We start from the raw sequence: 6,000 nt of genomic DNA on the forward strand, positions 1-6,000 counted from the left end.
GCGTATTTTAATAATTATAATTTTGTAGCAAAAGTACTCAATGTTTATACATACGAGTTTCTACATGGTCAATAATGGCACAGGGCTGCATAAGGATAATTCCGTTAATACACTTGAACAGCTGTAATAAAAATGTGAGAACGTATTTGTGGATTGGATTATTTTAGAACACCCGCAATTCCATACATAGATGACAGGAGAATTCTTGGCATTCTATCAACATCAATCATCATTTCTTTCGATGAACAATTAACTGTTATTTTTGTAATATACCATGACAAATACATACTTGTTACGTGGCTAGCCCAGTGGGTACAAAATATTTTATTTTCATTTGTGAGCGTTTCTTTTATTTTTTGCCATTTTTATATATTGTGACCTTTTTTGCCACTTTTGTGTTATTTCTACTCAGAGCTTTCTCGATCCTAATGGGATAAATAAATGTCCAAGAGTTTTTTTCCTGTTGTGTTACCATTTCCCTATAAGGATGAAAAGAGCTCGCGATCCTGACTAGAAAAAACACAAAAGTGGCAAAAAAGGTCGCAATATATAAAAATGGCAAAAAATAAAAGAAACGCTCTTGTTACTTTTTAAATGTAAAAACTTAACACATATTTTTAAAACATTAATAGTACTGTTACTATTAACTTGCACTGTTTTCTTCTTGTTTACATAAGTACATATTATTAAACTTGTTGGTTGCCTAATACAACAGTAATAAGAGTACATTTATAAAGTTGTAAATGTTTTAATATTAAATTTGAATTAAGTACCTACTTACATATATTTTTTTTATATTGATTAATAAAATTAATAAGAGGTAAATTGGGGTAATTTGCCAGTAATTGGCCACTTTAGAAAATTACATTCAGTTACTGGCTAGCAATGTTTGTTCGTTGACGCCATTACACTGCTATTTTATAATTTGATGATTGTTGAATGATGATGTTATGATATTTGTACATTGTACGGAACCATCCATGAGGGACTTTGATTTGCTCTTGGCGTTTAGCATTTAAACTTTAATAACGCCTTATTCTATAAGCTATGTGAGACAGTTAATGTTTACTTATAGTCGAATAAAAGTATTAAAATATATATTTTACAATTATCTATTTTAGTATCCAACTGAAAAAAAACAACATATAATAGCATAGTAATAGGATAACTTCGGAATAGGGATAATTTTTGATATGTAATTTCAAATATTTACTAAACTAGAAGTACTTTCTTAAATTGCTTAGCAACAGTAGGCAAGATGTCTTGGTAAGCATTGCAGTAGCTTAAAAGTTTTGCCAAAGTGTGCAGTGCTTCTAGTTTAGTAGATATGTATTAGCGACTCTCAAAATGATCTCGCTTCCCAAGTAACCCTAATAAAAAACCTATAATTTTTCAAATAGCCACTAGCCACTCACTTTTTCAGTGACCTCTATTATTATAATAAAATAAGGGTGACAGCTGGTAGCTACAGTTACCAAAAGCAAGTGAGTGGATAGTGAAAACTCAAGCCGTTTACGTCGATATTTTTTTTTGTTCAATGTAACCGAAATACTTTTCTTATTAGTGAACCTATGTCTAAGTAAATTTGAATTAATAAAAATCGTTAAGTACCTACATTTAATTTACAAGAACACGTACCTGTGTACAAGAATTGCACGAGTTGTATATGAGTAGGTAACTCAAGAATACATATATTTATGTCACATATTAATCAGAAAAATGAACTTACAGGCAAAATATAATAGTACTAAATACTTCCGTATAACGTGTACCATATGTACCATAACAATTGATACTTTATGGATAGGTAGTTCACTAGTGTAGGAAGTTAAATATGATTTATGACTTTTTTCACATATGTGACGTTATCTATGAAAAGGGACTTTATTGTCGATGGCGCTTACGCTATTATTAACGATGCTCCGATATAAATACAATGCCGCGCGACGCAGTCGGCGTAAGCGCCATCGACAATAAGGTCCCTTTTCATAGATAATGCCCCATATACTTAACGCATGTATAGTTAGATATCTATGTACTTTGAATTAAACGTATGTTAGCATGTGTTAACTTAAAACGTACAGTGAGAATCGCAATAATGTCAGTGAAACTGCTGCTGTTCTATATAAATATAAATAAAGTTTAAGGTCGGTTTTCATTCAAACATCAACAATCACAGAAAGGTTGTTCATGTACCTATATGGATTTAATAGGGAGCATCGTTATTTTTTTGTAAATCACGTTTAAAACAAAATAATTGAGTTTAAACATAACTACATATATATTGCATTTAAAGCCATGAACATTAAATTCTAGTTCTGTTCTGTTTTCAATCGTATAAAATGGAGTAAGTACATAAAATACATTAATTTGTTAAATGTCGTTTCTTTATAACTCTCGTTACCTAGTTCATTTAACAAGGTCGGTACCAAAATTTAAGCTGTTTTTTGGTTCAAATTAGTAGAACTTTTTCATTTATAAACCTGTTTGATTTCTGTCCTTTTTTCATTATTTGTTTTGAAAGAAAATCTTGCTTAATTCGAATCGATTATATTTTAAATCAAATTTTTATATCGGATGCGCCCTTTTTCATAGCTATATTAGAGTTGAATTTGCTACATGCGAAGACAGAAAAACCCCATTAAATATTCCTATTTTACTTATAATTAGATACATTCTAAAGATGTCCCTTCCATTCCATGGGTTGCATTGTCGACGAATTACCGTACATTAATTAAAATTCGGTGATGAGTCGATGATTAATATTACCAGTAGGTAGGTACTCCTAGTGTAAATTTCATTTGATAAAGTGACGAGCGTTCGCGTTATGTCTATTTTTGTACGGGTATTTGAACAGCGCACGTGTTGGAAACTCAAAATCCAATACAAAATGACACTTAACGCAAACCCGTAGGTACATCACGTCACGCTATCGAATGAAATTTACACCAGGGGTACCACTACCACTACCTTATTGTAGATCTACATAGTTAAATGTTTTCTAACTGTTACTGTTTACTAAAGGTCATGTAAGCTAAAATTATTGTCACGCTTTGTGTGATATGCTACAATTACTATTTTTATGCTACAAGGTATCTAGGTATAGAAATATATTTATATTATAAAACACTTGGTCAAATTAATAGATGTAAAAGATTAGACGTCCAATCTTTGTTCACAAAAACCTGTGCCATTTCTAAATTAAGGATGATTGGTAAGACATTATGTTTTAAGTATATTATTGTTGTTTTTTTATTATGTATTTGTATATGCTAGGCATTTAGTAGGGTAAGCTCTATATTTTATTTAAATAGCGACGATTTGTAATGGTGTATATTATATTCCCATTTGTCCCGTCTCATGTATGGCGGCGGTCACATGGGGGGCGTACAAATAGGAATATCCCTTTGTAATTGTTATTATTATAATTGCACAGTCAAAGCTATTAGTTATTATTATTTTATTGTATTTTTTTTTATTATAAACACTAACCCAGAACAAGAAGTTCGCTAGATTGGGAAGTGTAGGTATACGATCAAAATGTCGTGATAGCTATTGACCTTATTGTAGGTACTTGATTCGGTGAATTACCTACACGAATGTGTAGGCTTAGCACAGGAGAACCGCGACAGTATGTCGCCCGCTAGATGGACTACCCGTCCCTCTTCAGTTAATACAGATAGAAAAAGACGGGTAGTCTATCTCACGCGCGAGATACTAAGACTAAAAAGGACGCGCCTCACCCTTAATGCAGTAATTTTATACATTTAGTCAAATCTGGTAGTTCTGATTTTTTGCAGACTTATTTATGGTGTTGGCCCAATGAATAATCCAAGTTTGTGACTTCGTGCGCCGAACGCAACTTTGTCAAAAATGGAATAAACCGCAAATATTTCGTTTTTTTTTTAGTTTTGGGCGATTATAGGGTTATAATTTTTAACCGACTTCCAAATCCAAAAGGAGGAGGTTATCAATTCGGTTGTATGTTGTTTTTTTTTATTTTTTTTATGTTTGTTACTCCATATCTCCGTCATTACTGGACCGATTTTGAAAATTCTTTTTTTGATTGTATGTATATTCATACAGATTGGTCCCGTTTTTGTTAAAACCCAGTTCTGATGATGGGATCCATGAGGAATCGAGGGAACTCCTCAAATCTTAAAGGCATACATATCTAGATTTTTTTTGACAATTTTATTTGGCTGTGTAATCGATACCTAACCACTACGCTTCGGGAACAAAACGATAAAAATTTCAGCGTGTAGTGATTTTTTTGTTTTTATCAACAATTCAAGCATATACATTCAAAAAAGTGACATTTGAGGAAGTGAAACTGATGATGACCAGAACGGAACTCTTTAACTCGTCGTTATGTTTGTTAAGCAAGTTAGGTTTTTAATCCAAATTTATGTCAAGCTCAAGTTCTGAACATGGGATCCACGAGGAATCGAGGGAACTCCTCAAATCTTAAAAATCTATACGTATGTATAGATTTTTTTGTATTATCATCATAAAATCAGGCATTTTTTACATTAAAAACTCGCATTTGTTGAAGTGGAACTGCTGATGATGATCAGAGCAGAACTCTTCAACGACGCATAGTACCTACACGTTTGGTGATTTCGAATTTCGATTTTAACTTGGACTGGGACTCGGACTCGGACCCAGACCCGGACTCATACCCGGATCCGGTTCGGACCCGGACCTGGACTCGGACCCGAACTCGGAGCCGGACTTGGACCTGAACGCGGACCCGGACTCGTACTCAGACCCGGACCTTAACCCGGAAAACCACTATGATACCTTAACTAAATAAACCACTATGATTGATTACCTACCATAAAATGTAGGTATAAAGTATGATGATGCCAAACCCCTCTCGCTCAAACCCCCGTACACCGCACCGTTAAGTGGGTTAGGTTAGGTTTGAACTGCGATCCTCACAGAACCGAACAAAAGTGGGTTAGGTTAGATTAGAACTGCGAGCCTTACAGAAACGAAATTCTACTTGAAAAGTGGGTGGTTTTACTTCCTTTTCTACATAGTGCACCATCTACAAATCTTTCACCGGCCCGCAATAAGTAGAAGTCGGTTTTTTTTCTCTAAAAATTATTGATAGTACCTTCTCAATACGTTTTTAAAGTAGACTAAATTTGCTACAATGCGACACTAGAATTGTCTCTGTAGATCTAATAGTTTCCGAGATAGCCTTTCAAAGTTTATAATTTTTTGAAATTGAATTCGTAGGCTAAGTGAGTGCAGTGAGTAGGCACTTTTATCTCAGGCGATGCCGCTTGGCACTTGATTGTTCCTAAGGTCAAACAAAGCTGATTTGGCCCGGTAGCCGTAGCTTTGGATTGTACCGTGCCTAACCACCAAAAATACGAGGCCTACCCCCTCCCCCCTTTAAAATCTGCTCAGCATAAAAACACGCTAGGTAGTATCGCCTTCAAATTGAGGAATTTTGTTGGTAAGAAATGGCAAGGAAATGAGTGTGGTGCGTCTTTGCAAATGAACTGACCTACATATAACTGGCTTCAAATATACTACTTACTTACATCCAATATGCCCATCGAATGCATTGCATATGTATTGTACCATTTGTACCTATTGCGTATATAATGCCTTGGTCTTTTGGTGTAGGTACCATAATCGTTAAGTTTGCCGATGCCTATACTTCTTATATTTAGCGTTATTTTAAAATTGAAGAGTTCTTGAGTTGTGTTATGAACATTAAACAGATTTCACTATTTCAGATTTTTTTTCCAACATTTATAAAGAGACTTTAGCACATGTTCATTAACTATGATAGTAAGTAATTTAAAGTTATTTAGACAAGCAAGTGATTCGCAACCTAATGTCAAAATTGACGATGTTTTTGCGGTTGTAAATTACTACCTACTTAAGATGAAAGGGGAAGAACTCACGTGACCACTTCTCCAACTCTATTAACATTGTAGAATAGTAGATTGTTAACCAAGGGTTGAAAGGCACCCATTT

This window comes from Cydia splendana, chromosome Z, assembly GCF_910591565.1.
Source record: "Cydia splendana chromosome Z, ilCydSple1.2, whole genome shotgun sequence".
Taxonomy (NCBI): domain Eukaryota; kingdom Metazoa; phylum Arthropoda; class Insecta; order Lepidoptera; family Tortricidae; genus Cydia; species Cydia splendana.